General features: G+C 38.8%; 1 protein-coding gene across 4 annotated transcripts in view; it reads right to left on the bottom strand.

The window, feature by feature from the left end:
• The window catches only part of LOC126480916 (uncharacterized), a 331,145-nt gene that overhangs the window by 133,227 nt on the left and 183,101 nt on the right, over positions 1-14,817 (bottom strand). The window lies entirely within an intron of this gene.

The raw sequence follows: 14,817 nt of genomic DNA, 5'->3' as shown, positions 1-14,817 counted from the left end.
TGAGAAAAGATTTTTAGATAAATATTGGTCAGAAACCGAACAAGCTAGAATAAAAAGTGAATTTCTCAACTGACCAAATTAAAGGGAAGGGTGTACTAATATAAAGGAGTTTTGCAAAGTCAATTAAAAAAATTAGCTCATTTGAGCAAACCTTTTGATGAACTCACCCACATTGATGCTTCAAAATGGAGGTTACCAGCTGAGGTACAGTGGGACCTAGTCTATGGGTCATATGATGCACTAGACGAGTTTTTAAAATATGTAGACAAGCTATTACTAGAAATTTTTGTGATTATCTGCGACTCAGCATCTCTGCTATATAGTTAGTAGCAACTTTCCTTTTCACAATATTGTTACTTTCCATCTTGGATTTTCCATTGATTGAAGATGTTTGTGATATTATTGAATACAATAAATCCAAGGTAAGTGGTGATTAGTATAGTAATGAGAAAGAAAAGTATTTCGTTTGTTTTAAAGAAGAACTGGAGGCATTAGGTATTAGTAAGGAAATATGTAGTAGTGGTTATAATTCTGTAGAGATACCCAAGGACACTGTTAAAGGATTAAAGGATGTTAATGACAGTATCACAGCAAACAAAACTCTTTTTAATTTCTATATATGATCACACTAATTCAGTTACCAGTTATGACAGTGAAAGCAAGCTGCTTAATGTTATGAATGAGAATGACTCTTTTTTACATAATATGTGGTTAAATAGTGATTCTATTGATAATATATTTCCAGACTAGTGGAATAAAATTAAATACGTTATTGTAAAACAACTTAAGGACAAGTACCACAGTGCTGAACAAAGTGAAACAGGTAAGTGTATACTGATTGATGGAATTCTCAGTGTCAGTGATAATGATGTCTGGGTTAATATCATGAAAGTGTTCCAGGCAATGAAAATGGTAAGAATGACAATGATATTAGAGGATTTAGTTTTATAGAGATAGAAGATGATCTGTTATAAGAGGATGTTAAAAAACTGAAAAATGTACTGAAGTTTGCTGTCCGTTCATTAAGGTCAGAATAGGATCATGGTAAAGCAGGTGTCTTGACGACACAGGCAGCCAATTTCAGAAGTGTCTGAACCTTTAAGTAAGATGAAAACATAATGATGACTACATGGAATTACCTGTAATTGGAGTAAGGATTGAAGGTGCAAAATAACTTTTACAATTGAGGGAGTGACTTTTAGACATGGATGTTTTTGAGGGTCTTCTCCTTGGCATGACATGGATAGTTAATGTGAATGCAGGTTTTGATTGGAGAGGGCAAAACTTGATTATCAATGAACCTGATGCGGATTGTATTTGTACTAATTTTATGAAATCATCTATACCTTATAAGGAGGGTAAAATAAATAGTACACAACATTTAAAAGACAGTGGATTCATAGTCAAAGATATACCAGGATTAGATACAGAGGAAGCAGAATTTAAAGAACTTGTACACACCAAGATTTGAGAAGTAAAAGGGTTAACTGACAATCAGAAATGGGCATTGGAATCTTTGTTGCAGAAGTATAGTGATGTGTGTAGTAATATTCCAGGTATAGTGAGTGTATATCAGTGCCCTTTACAGCCAAAACCAGATCAACCATTTTCCATAAAGCCATATTGTTTACCTACAGCTAAGAGAGTTGCAGTTGAGAAAGCGTTTCATACAATGGAAGTCTTGATATCAATGAGAGAAGTGTTCGGCCATATAACAAGCCATTAGTCACTGTTTCAAAAGTAGATGGAGGAGTGAGATTGGTTCTGGATTCTAGGCATCTGAACAAGTATTTGTACACGGAAACAGATCACCCTGAAAACACTGATGAACTTTTACACAAATTTACAAATATTCAGATAATGTCCAGTTTAGATATAACTTCTGGATTTCATAAGGTATCTTTAGCTCCTGAATCTCATAAAGATACTGCCTTTCTTTACAATGGTAGATTTTACCAATGCTGTGTAGTACCTATTTGTTTGAACTCACCTGTAGCCGAGTTTATAAGAGTGTTAGATTATGTACTTGGCCAAGATCTGGTAGGATAACTTACCATTTATGCAGATAACATTTTGATAACTGGACAAAGTTTGGAAGAGCATTTAGAACTGCTGAAGCAGGTATGTGAAAAATTTAGACAAGGAGGTATGACTCAAACTAAAAAAATGTAAATTTGTCGTCCCTGAACTAAAATTCTTAATCATGTAATTACGAAGAAAGAAATCTTGGTAGATCCTCATAAGATTAAATCAATCTCAGATTTTCCAGCACCATGTAGTAGAAAAAAATTGAAGTCATTAATGGCTTATGTGGATTTTATCAAAATTTGTAAGTGGGCGAAGTTTGAAAGCATCCTTTTTAAGCAACTTACTTAAAAAGAACAGCAATTGGGTTTGGACTCAAGAATGCCAGGAGGCACTTGAAAACATTAAGAAAGAATTAAATAATCATAATTTGTTACGCAGAGCAGATTTTAGCCTACCAATTTGCTTACACACAGATAGTAGTGATTATGATTTGGGAGCAGAACTATTTCAGGAAAAAGAAGTTAAAGGGGAGATCATACATGAGGCAATAGCATTTGTAAGTAGAATGTTGTTAAAAGATGATAAATCTTAAACAGTTACAGAAAAAGAATTATTAACTATTTATGAGCCATTTATTAAATTTAGGACCTATTTGTTGAGACATAAAGTAATTACATATTTGGACCACAAAGCATTAAGCTACGTACAGGAATGTAGACTATATCACAATAGACTTACCAGATGGGGAACGTATTTACAACAATCTGATTATGAAATTAAATATAGTAAAGGTGTAGACAATATTGTTGCAGATGCTTTGCCAAATATGCCATGGGGCAAAAGTAATGAAAATTTTGATCAAAATGGGGAAAGAGTTTAAAATCAGATATATGAAGGGTATACATGATGAGACAATTATCAGTGCAATGTGTAACAAAATTAGAAGGAGCCAAAACCATGATTCAAACTGGATTTTAGTAAAGAGTTGTTTAGGCAGAAGAGGTTATGAAAAATTGGACAGGTATTATAAACCATACAAAGGGACACTGGGTTCTAAACCCACTGTGCTCTTCTTTTTTTAAATCTGGGGTTTATCCTATTTATGTCACTACAACTTCTGTGGATGAGCTTATCTGACAGTGAAGCCCCTGCCATGTCACAAAAAACACCTTGCAAAATAGGGCAAGTAGTAATTTTTGTTGTAGCATATTTTTATATGCTGAGGGTTCAATGTTCTGCATGAAAGGTAAATTTGGAAGTAAGATGTTGTAAAATGTTATTACACAAAAATTTCATTGGTGTTATGAGAAAAAGGAATATGTTCCCAACTAAGTACATTAATTTTGCCCTGTTATCTAAAGTATTTTGCTTTATTTTCTTTAAAGCACTTCAAATAACTCTATATGGATTAAGATGCTTTCTTTCGGTCATATAAATAATGGTATATAAACTTTTTCATGAGATGCAAGTTCTATTGTCATGGCAATATGATAAAATTACTGTTATATGTACCATCTTTGCTTATCCCATATGTGTTATGTAATATTTGGCAATAATTTGAGAGCTACAGTGTAGGTAAAAGGTCAGACTTCGAAATTGTTTTGAAAATTTATGAGAAAAGAACTTTGTAAAGTGAAATTTGCTCTTGACCTAATTTGAATGAACCACTGATGCTAAGGTAACCAAAATGCTGTATATTACGTAATAAAGAATCTAGGACTATTGATTTGTTATACTCCAAAACTTGTTAGCATAACCAGTTTTATTATATTGTATCAAAATGTTTCTCACATTGTATGCTTTCAAAATTTTTGTGGGCTATTGTAATAAAACAGGTTATAGTGAGATAAATGTACGAATCGATCTTGGACCATATGAAACGACCGATACTGATTCAAAACATACAAACCAGAAAGCCACTACTACATAGCTACACAAAAATGTTTGAACCACAAGTTATACGAACACTCAATGTAATTATGATGATGATTATAGACTTCTCAAGAAAGATAAACAATTATTTGTATTTTGTTAACTAAACGTTTGTTCCAAGGATGAATTTGCATAAATAGATCACTATATGATAGTAATTTCATTGCTACATGTTGTTAGAAGTAAATCTTTGTCTTTTGTTCAGTTGGTTGTACAAGTCTAAAGTGTGTGGATGGAGAACAAGTTGTGTGTGTTTTTATTGATTTGTACTGTGAAGTGAACGACTGAAAATATGTGCCTTATTCTTCAGAAGGTCCACCATTGTACACAAATTTTGTTAGAAGCAACTTAATCAACCTCTAGACAAGCATAAAAAGCTAAACCAAAGAAAGGAAATAGATATCGAGACATCAGCTCACAACAAAGAAGAGCAATAAAAAAAGTTGAGTATTATTAATGAAACATCTCTCACTGCAGTGTCTCACTATCATAGTGTATTGGGCGCTAATGACCATAGAAGTTTTGCGCCCTAAAACCACAAAAAAAAAAAAAAAAAAAAAAAAAAAAAAAAAAAAAAAAAAAAAAAACTATCATAGTGTGGCAAGTGCTGTAAAAATGTGACTAGCCACCCCAATTAGTAATTTATTACAAAAATTGATAAATCTACTTTGGGCAACAAGAGGGTGCACATGGTCAGAGTAGGGAATCTTTACAGTTGGCCCAGATCATGAAGCTGTCATCAGTAAATGGCAACCAGGTGACAGGTTTCAGATTCTGGGTGGTTAGGAAGGCTTCCTCTAAACTCTCCAGCAACAGAACAGCGTAACATGGTACCATTGAAGTGCCCATGAATTTGTTTGTAGATAATGTCTTCAAAGGAGAAGGAATTGCGGGTGAGGATAATGATGGCCATAGTGCCAGCAAGGAGGCTGTAAGTTTAGAGTTAGTCAGGTGTTCAATAGCAGCAAGGTCAAGAGCACTGAGGATATTAGTGCAGAGGGGGCGGAATCGATACTGACGAGCAGGGTGGCGTGTGGTAAATGAACAGAACTGTGCAGAGTCAGTGGCGGAAAAGACTGGTATCTTTTATGTAGGAGTGTAGGTTATAGGTAATAGGATGAACATGCTGGTCTTTGACAGCAGAGATTCTCTCTGTTAGGGAACAGTAACCATCTACTACTATGGGGTGTCCTGGTTGGTTGGGTTTATGAACTTTAAGAAGCATGTAGAAGGTAGCAGTGTGAGAAGGGGAGAGAAAGGAGGGGGGTTAGGAGGGGGGAGAGGAGGGGGAGGGGCAGAGGGGGTTGTGGGAGGGGGGAACAGGAGATGGGAGGGGAGAGAGGGGGGAGGGGAGATGGGATGGAGAGAGGGAAAGGTGCGAGGGAGGGGTAGAGAGGAAGGGGCAATGGAGGGATAGAGAGGAGGGGGCGAGGGAGGGGTAGAGAGGAGGGGGTGAGGGGGAGGAGGAGGGGGAGGGGGAGAGAGGTTTGTGGGAGAGGGGGAGAGAGGTTTGTGGGAGAGGGGGAGAGAGGTTTGTGGGAGAGGGGGAGAGAGGTTTGTGGGAGAGGGGGAGAGAGGTTTGTGGGAGAGGGGGAGAGAGGTTTGTGGGAGAGGGGGAGAGAGGTTTGTGGGAGAGGGGGAGGGGTGATGGAAGGGGAGAGAGGAGGAGGGGAGATGGGAGGGGTAGAGAGGGGGAGCGATGGGAGGGGAGGGAGCGATGGGAGGGGAGAGAGGGGGGAGAGGGAGAGGGGAGAGAGGGGGAGGGGAGAGAGCGAATGGTGAAGGTAGGGGGCGAGGGGAGGGGGCGATGGGAGGAGGGCGAGGGGAGGGGGCGAGGGGAGGGGGCGAGGGGAGGGGGCGAGGGGAGGGGGCGAGGGGAGGGGGCGAGGGGAGGGGGCGAGGGGAGGGGGCGAGGGGAGGGGGCGAGGGGAGGGGGCGAGGGGAGGGGGCGAGGGGAGGGGGCGAGGGGGAGGGGGCGAGGGGAAGGGGGCGAGGGGAAGGGGGCGAGGGGAAGGGGGAGGTTGCAGGGGAAGAGAGGGGGCAGGGGGGAGAGAGGGAGGAGGTGGTAGGGTAGAGGTGTCAGGGGAAGAGATGGGGGGGAAGAGAGGGGGCGGGGGAGAGAGAGGGAGGAGGTGGTGGGGAAGAGGTGTCAGGGGGAGGGGAAGAGGTGGGAGGATCAGAGATCGAGGGGAAGAGGTGGGAGGGGAAGAAGTTAGAGGGTGAGAGGTGGGAGGCAGTAGAGGGGAGGGGATGAGGCAGAGGTGAAGAGGGGAAGAGGAAGCGGGCGAGGGGGCGACGACGGGGCCGAGGGGACTGGGGTGGGGGCGAGGGGATGGGGGCGAGGGGACGGGGGCGAGGGGCCGGGGGCGAGGGGGAGAAGAGAGAGGGGCGAGAGAGGGGGAGAAGAGAGGGTAAGGAGAGAGTGGGGTGAGAGAGGGTAAAGGGAGAGAGGGTAAGGGGAGAGAGGGGAAAGAGAGTGGAGAGGGGGGAGAGAGAGGGGAGAAGGGGGAAAGAGAGGGGAGAGGGGAGAGGGGGGAGAGAGAGGGGGTGGGCAGTATACACACGTGTGTGCCTGCATGCTGAACTGATGAATCCCACAGAAAGGTAGAACTGAAACTAGATCCTTATACTTTAACGTATTAAAATACTGTGGAAAATATATTGGAAGATAACAGTAAATGGAAAGAACACTACAACAAACAACAACTTTATTTACCAGTCCAAACGAAATGTTTCCACTGGTCCACAATTCAATCTGGGTGATCTTATGCCCACTGCAAAAGTAACTGGTGACATCACTGCATCAACATGAGAACACAACAGGATCGTTTGATGTGGAACACCTTGTTCAACAATTTGTGCTAGATGGTGTGCTCCAAAACATTTGATTCTGCACCACCACTGTACTCCATCAACATATCAGCCACAAAGTGAGCAAGTCTCCAACCTCCATGTTCTGTGATGAGGCTTGGGTGCCCAACACCTTATTGCCAACTTGTGGTTTCACTGGTCTTCAACTACTTTCCATATGTGCTCATGACAGTATCAAATACCAGCTGACCAGCACTGCCTTTTAGAAGATTTTCTTTCTCAGGCACTTGGCCATAACAATATGATCTTTGTTGAAGTCATTTGAGTGACTGGTAGCAAATATCATTTCTAGAATTATTCCATGTTTGTTTCTGTTTCACACATACACCAGGTGGCATTCAATCTTATAGTGGGCAGTAGTCATAGTGTTTTGACACTTGTGCACCTGTAAGTTCTCATATTTTCAAATCTCATCCGAAGGGCAGGCATCAACAGTCAGTCTTTCCTTCTCATCCCGTCCAGTAATTCTCCCCTGGCCCGAGATTCTGGGCAACTTTTCCGTAACTTTCTTCATTTCCTAAGCCACACCAGTCCTTTTCCTGCATTACTCTTTCTTTCCATTTAACCCTTCTGCCATGAAGAGGAGCCACTGGCTTCAAAAGCTTGTGCTTTTTCCTTATCTTTTTCATGTGTTTTCTCTTGCCACCACTTGGTGAGTTTCTGATGTACTTATAAGTTATCTATATTTTGAAGCATAATTGGTGAGTTCAACTGAGAAAAGGCATTAATTTAATACTATCTCAAAAAGAGGATATCTGAAGTTTTCATACCAACTTCAGATGAATCTGAAACATACCCCAGGTGAAACATGACAAGCTTTATGATGTTTATGCCACCCTGCTTAATCTCCGTGTAGCAGCATCCAACAAACTGTTATGTACTTGGGATCCTATGAACAGACATGTCTCTCTGACTTCTGCCCACAACTGTTGATACCATGTCAGATGACTGTTTTTATGGAGTTATGGAGTGAGGACAGTTGTAATTAAACAGCGATTTAAGCAGGCATACCTAACATTTGAACAAATAATTCCCATCGTTGAGGGCCAAATTTCATACATGCTACCTAAGAAACTAGGACATCACCACAAGATTAGTGGTATAAGTGACGTATCAGAGATGACTGATGGCTGATTGATATGGTTAACTTCATCATGATGGGTTTGCTCACCTAAGCAATGTGTTTTCAGGCTATGATATGCACAGTATGAAGTATCATGGCCAGTAAGCCCCTAAACAATCAACAATAATACCACTGTCACCTAGTTCTCTCAAGTTTGGAACTAAAATGACCACCTACCACCCACCTAATGAGGCAGTCATCACAACACCACAGAACAAATTCAGTCTCAGAGAACCAGCAAGCAGGGTAGTCGTGCAGAAGGTACGTGTAGCCTATCTGCCACCAGTCAGCTGCTGATCAGTCAATTGAAAGCTTCCCATTGTGGTGGGGACCATCTTGCTGGAAAAGAAACCTTGTGCCATCTCCTCCTCCACCATCTCCTATGGCATTAATCCACATTCCAACATGTTCTGAAATAGTTATACTGTCAGAGCAAAATGGACCAAATGTATTTTTTGTTCTTCAGTCTTCCGGATGGTTTGATGCAGCCCACCATGAATTCCTGCGCTAACCTTTTCATCTTTGAGTACAAATTGCAGCGTATGTCCTCAATTATTTGCTGGATGTATTCCAATCTCGTCTTCCTCTGCAGTTTTTACTCTCTGCACCTCCTTCTAGTGCAATGAAAGTTAGTTCCTGATGTCTTAACAGATGTCCTCTTATCCTATCCCTTTCTTTTTCAGTGTTTTCCATATATCCGTTTCATCACCAATTCTGCAGAGAACCTTCTCATTTCTTACCTTATCAGCCCATTTCATTTTCAACATTCATCTGTAGCACCGCATCTCATATGCTTCAATTCTCTTCTCTTCAGATTTTCCCACAATCTATGTTTCACCACCACAAATGCTGTCCTCCAGTTGTACATTCTCAGAAATTTCTTCCTCAAGTTAAGGCCTATGTTTGATACTAGTATAATTCTCTTGACCAGGCATGCCTTTTTTGCCAGTGCTGGTATGCTCTTTATGTCTTCCTTACTCCTTCCATCATGGGTTATTTTGCTGCTTAGTTAGGAGGATTCTTTAACACTGTCTACTTCATGATCCCGAATTCTGATTTTAAGTTTGCAGTTATGATTTCTGCTACTTCTCACTACTTTCATCTTTCTTCAGTTTACTCTCAATCCTTATTCTGTAATCTTTAGTGTGTTCATTACTTTCAAGAGATCCTGTAAATATTCTTCACTTTCATTGAGGGTAGCAATAACATCAGTGAATCTTGTCACTGATATCCTTTCACTTTGAATTTTAATACCAGTCTTTAGTGTATTTAATGTCACTAAACACATTTAGATTTGGTATGGACTATCATATTACATTTAAATAACATTCTGAGATATCTCGAATTCCCGGGTGTAATACTGCACCAATTCATACATATTACATGCTGTTTTATCAAATGTAAGTTTTACAAGCAAATCCTCATTTTCCTCAGTAATGCTCATAGGATCATTAGGTAACAGTTTGTGTGTAGTTGCAGCTCATTAGTATTCACTGAAATCACTGCTCTATAACCGTTTTCACTGTTGATGTTAGTAATTGCACCTCTTATACGCTTCTCTACATTTATCTCTGCAGGTTTTGTAGGAAATTTGATGTACTGTCCACAGGGAGAGAGCGATGTCCACACTAGTGTCAATGCTCAGCAAATTGCAACATCTGTCATTCTGCATGTATTCAAGTGCATGCCAGTTATGACTGGTCACTAATGTCAGCATGCTGTCCACCTGCTAGAACAAACATGTTGTTGTTGTGGTCTACAGTCCAGAGACTGGTCTGATGCAGCTCTCCATGCTACTCTTATCCTGTGCAAGCCTTCTGTGCAAGCCTTGTCTCCGAATAACTACTGCAACCTACATCCTTCTGAATCTGCTTAGTGCATTCATCTCTTGGTCTCCCTCCATGCTTCCCTCCAATACTAAATAGAACAAATGTATTCAATTGGATATCAAGATGCTAAACCTACCATTTTAAGTTGCTGGTAAAATTATGTACATGTATTCAATGAAAGCAACTTTTCTAATTATTTCTATCCAAAAGTGTAGCTACAACCAATAATCTGTCCAACCCCTGATTTTTCAAGGTTTCAAATTCACACATATAAAAAAGCTTCAAATATCTAAACATTTTTAAAATGAAAAGTGTTGAATATTTGACATCAAGCATGTAAAACCTTTATCGTTGAAGGCACATTAGTTTCAGATTATTCATGCATAGGCCAATAAAACTGTGTCCGAAAACGATACAATTTTGTACATATCTTCAGTGGTACATGTGGATACAGTTTGCAAAATGGGTAGCTACTAGGGTTAGTAGTAAAGAGATGCTATATTAAAATGTCATGCCTGATGATGGTTTCATTATCTAATGGGGATGAAAGTAATAAAATGTTTAGGAAATGTTTGAAGTATTTTGAAAGTCGGTAAGTGCTCTCATTCTCAAACAGTGGATGAATAAAGTCCAGATAATTTATGTGCCATGAATTATGCTGCCTGAAGACACACAACTTACTACTTAACTTACGGTGTCAAACCTATGATGTAAAATTACACCCTTAATTAGTAGATTATGAAAATATTTTAAATTTAGTAAGTAGTTATACAAAATACAGAAAATAGAATTTTTTAGCCCTTGGATGCCGTTAAACAGCCAACCTGCAACTGGATGACTTTTTTACCCATTTAGTAATATAAATAGCCTGACCAAACACAAAATGAGTGACCAAAGGTTCAGAAGAAACAGAATGAATGAATGAATGAAGAAAGGAAAGAAAGAAATCAGATTGAGGTTAAACATCTGGTCAATGATAAAATCATTAGAGATGGAGTACAAGACTATATTATCACTGGGAAACAATGAAGAAGGAAATAAGACATAGCCGCTTCAAATAAACTATTCCGTCATTTGCAAGAAGGTATTTTGAGAAATCCTGAAAACTTAAATCTGGACAAATGGTGACTTGGGCCTCCCTACTCCTGAAGACAAGTGTTGTCTTTTAAAAATCTTTGCACTTCCTTCAGTTTAGGTAGAAGAGAAGGACAAAATAGATAACTGGAAAATGAATGGAGGAAAATTTTCAAGTTCATCTATGGTGGACTGTCAATAGAGATTTCTGCACATCAACATAAAATATATGCACAATACCGAATAATTTCTGAGACTGATTGCATATATTTCAAGGGAATAACATTGTTCTCAATTAGTGGTAATGTCTATAGTTCTTCTTCAGTAAATGTATCATTGGAGTGGGAGAGGAGGATGGAATATTTCCTAGCTTGTAGATACTGAGCACGATGTTGATTGAGTCCTTATGCATCAAATGTAGGCAATAAAAAAAGAGACAGAAAATAACTGTTTGTCCATGAAAAGAACTCACTTAGTACTAGTGCTGAAAGTAGCAGAAAAAATCAGCACAAGTAAGAAAATATTAACTTATCTCCAGTTCCTGCCAATGTTAGCTAGCAGACACATTGTTGCACAACAGAACTGCAGCACTCATTTTTAGTTTACCTCTCTCTCTCTCTCTCTCTCTCTCTCTCTCTCTCTCTCTCTCTGTGTGTGTGTGTGTGGGGGGGGGGGGGGGGGGGCGCACACGCACACACTTTGTCAGGAGGTTATTTGAAGTGAGTGAAGAGGCCTGCTTTGGCACAAAGAAGCAGAAAAATTGTTTGCTCCACCCTACTGCACAATATAAATTATGAGATCTTACTTATATACAGGAGAGTATGTTGAGCTTTAAGAGGATGGGGAGCTATTCCTAATGTCATCCAGGTGGATCATCTAAAACTCCTGGCAAGCAAAGGTCAGTTCCTATCACAGTTTCAATTTTTTAATATTCAGCTTTTGTTAACTTTTTTTGATTCTGCAGGGTAAGAAAGGTTCTGGCAATGTTACTGAACTAAGTAAGACATGTATATCTGAGATGAAGCAAACTGTATTACTGGAACATGGTAACACTAAGTGCTGGCATACCCATTTACTCATGCAGAAATATGCTATGGAAGGTACCAGTGAAATGTTTTATTAAAGAGAATCATGGTATGGCATGGCATGGCATGGCATTTGGCAAATGTTGCAAAAAGAAGGTGAAATAGGTTTAACTGCATGAAGAATCTCATTCAAAATAATGATTATCACAATTCTTATGTCAAAGAATGGGTTCACAAAGTGCAGCTATAATTCTTGGCAAACCTGACTGGTGTCCACCACCACCATTAAAAGAACTCTGCCAATTTTAAGAAGAGGTTTGCAGATATAGTACTTCCAAAACTCCACCCAATTCAGGAACAATCATGGATACTGAACTTCAGAATTTTGGGCCTATCAAGAGAATACCCTCAATATATGCCAAAATTAATGTTAAGGAACAAGGGTCTATACAAACTCTTTGGAATCAGTTTCAACTACACACAACAGTTCAAGTTAACATTCTAAATGTTACATCTATTTTGAAAGGTAACGTTGCCAGCACTGTGAGGCGATGGGACAATCCCCCCTCCCATACTTCTCTTCTGATGATCTGAGGCATCACCAAGAAATAATCTTTTTTAAGTAAATTATCTGAGAAACTAACAAAAAATGGTAGTAAATTTCATGGCGCAGAGCGAAATATGCTTTCAGTAACAAATGTTATATATGAACACTTTGTGAACAAAATGTTTATGTAAGCTCTTCAATGACCAAATGAAGTCTTCCTGCTTCAGGCCTTTAAATGCTATATTTCAGACATTTTCTGACCCTAAATCAATAAGATATATTAAATTGCTCATATATTTACTTTTATTTTCATACTAAAATTAATCCAAATTATCATTTTCAATAAAGTCAACTTCATTAGCCTTAATGTCACTCACATTCTCACGGAATGTGATTGGAAAATATACAGTAGATGATTCCCCTGCCACATCTACGTTCGCTACAACTCCTGTCTCCTATATAATTCATTTCTGCCTCACAGAAAAACAACTTTATTTATTAAGCTTATCCATTATAGATATTTTAGAAGCTGTGACTGTTAATTGAATGTAAGTTACATAAAACTGCAACCATTCACTTTTTTTGAATAGTTATGTTTCATCCCATGAACCAGTTTTCGAACCTTTTTAAGCACATCTTCAGATGGTTTCTGAAAGTTACATCATTATTTCTAGCATAATGCTGGGTGCTGGCTTGCGACACTATGGGCAGCTTTTTTTCCATTTTTTCTGCCCATACTGTTGCAAGCCAGCACCCAGCATTATGCTAGAAATAATGATGTTTCAGAAACTATTTGAAGATGAACCTGAAAAGGTTCGAAAACTGGTTCTTTGAATATAACATAATTATTCAAAAAAGTGACTGGTTGCAGATCTATGTAACTTATTTACAAACAACATTATTTATTTATTTATTTATTTTTTGTCGTCGTCCTCTAGTATGGTAGCAGCTTACGGAACTCGCTAATGATAAATGTTCCCTTAGTCAGATAAAGAATCTTGTTGTTGCTGTTGCTGCTTCTGCAATACTGGGAAATGAGAGACTTTACTGTTGCATAGTGGTATCTAGCGATAACAGGTCAGTAATAATGATCCTTTGATCTGTACTGACATGGGCATGGAACACTTGTTTTTTGTTGCCAAGATGTTGGCAACATGTTGCAAATGTTGGTAGTACAGTTCTAGCCCTAAACAATGTTGCAGAATACGTTTCATGCTCAGTGTAAACATGTCTTTTGTAGGCTGTGGTGACGAAATCTTCTGCAAACAGTCTTACTGTGGACTCAAGAAGGAAACCATTACAATCCATAATAGATTTTAGTAATATACGATTAGGGACTAAAAACAGTAACTTTTTCAATTTTTAAAAGGAAAAAAAAAATAAATAAATAAAAACAAACGTCAAGAGATAAAATGTATTTCCCATAATTTTTTAGTAACTACCCATAACTCACAATTATGTTGATAAATCTGTAATAATTATGGAAATCCATAACAAATGGCAGCCATACAGGGTGAATTTACTGAGGAAAATTAAATGTAGACCTGTTGACACGATAGTAATGTTTCTCTCCAACTTCCAAGAAATAAAGTATAACATACAACAGAAATGAATATGAGAAACATTACTTTTTACTTTCTGCACACACATTATCCTCTTTTGATAGACTCTTATGTATGCATGCAGAATATAAAGGACAGTCAAAAACAGAACAAAATACATTTTACGAGTTTGGACCATAGGTAGGTTGGATTGTGGCTGTTGCCAGCAATCGTATGATGATGGTAGACAACGGTAAATGGCAGATATGTGACACTAGATGAGAAAGACCTGAATATTTCATGTGGTTTTGATGTGCAACGTCATGGTTACTAACAGCAACTGAGCAGACGTCTATGAGTCTGAGAAGAGGCTGAAGCTCACATCACCAATAGGAATATGGTTCAGTTTGCAATTGGGCACAGTAACAGAGACAAAGTGGTAACTGTAGAAAAAATAGCAAACCAAAAGCCTGTTGCCATCTTTCACACAGTTTTGTACCTTTTAGAATACTTCAGAGAAACTTAATGGCTTATCAGTAATTCTCACTAGATAAACTCATTTTATTAAGCCACACACTTGCTTTATTTTCAAAATATCCCAATGTACAGTAAACTTTGTAACTAGTTTTGGTCTGTATAAATACTGTTCCAACAATTTCAGAAAAAAATAAAGATGTATTTACTTGACATCTACACCTATACTGTGTGTGGCGGCAGGCGTTTCTAGTACCACCATTTCTCCCACTCTCTCTTCCATTTATTAAAGGAAGGAGTGAGACAAGTCTCCCTAAAGCACTAATTTCTTTCCTTGTCGTGTCCATTTTACAAGACGTATGTGGAAGGAAAT

Source organism: Schistocerca serialis, chromosome 1 (assembly GCF_023864345.2).
Source record: "Schistocerca serialis cubense isolate TAMUIC-IGC-003099 chromosome 1, iqSchSeri2.2, whole genome shotgun sequence".
Taxonomy (NCBI): Eukaryota; Metazoa; Arthropoda; class Insecta; order Orthoptera; family Acrididae; genus Schistocerca; species Schistocerca serialis.
The sequence above is the reverse complement of the archived record's forward strand: the minus strand, read 5'-3'. Positions and strand labels throughout refer to the sequence as shown.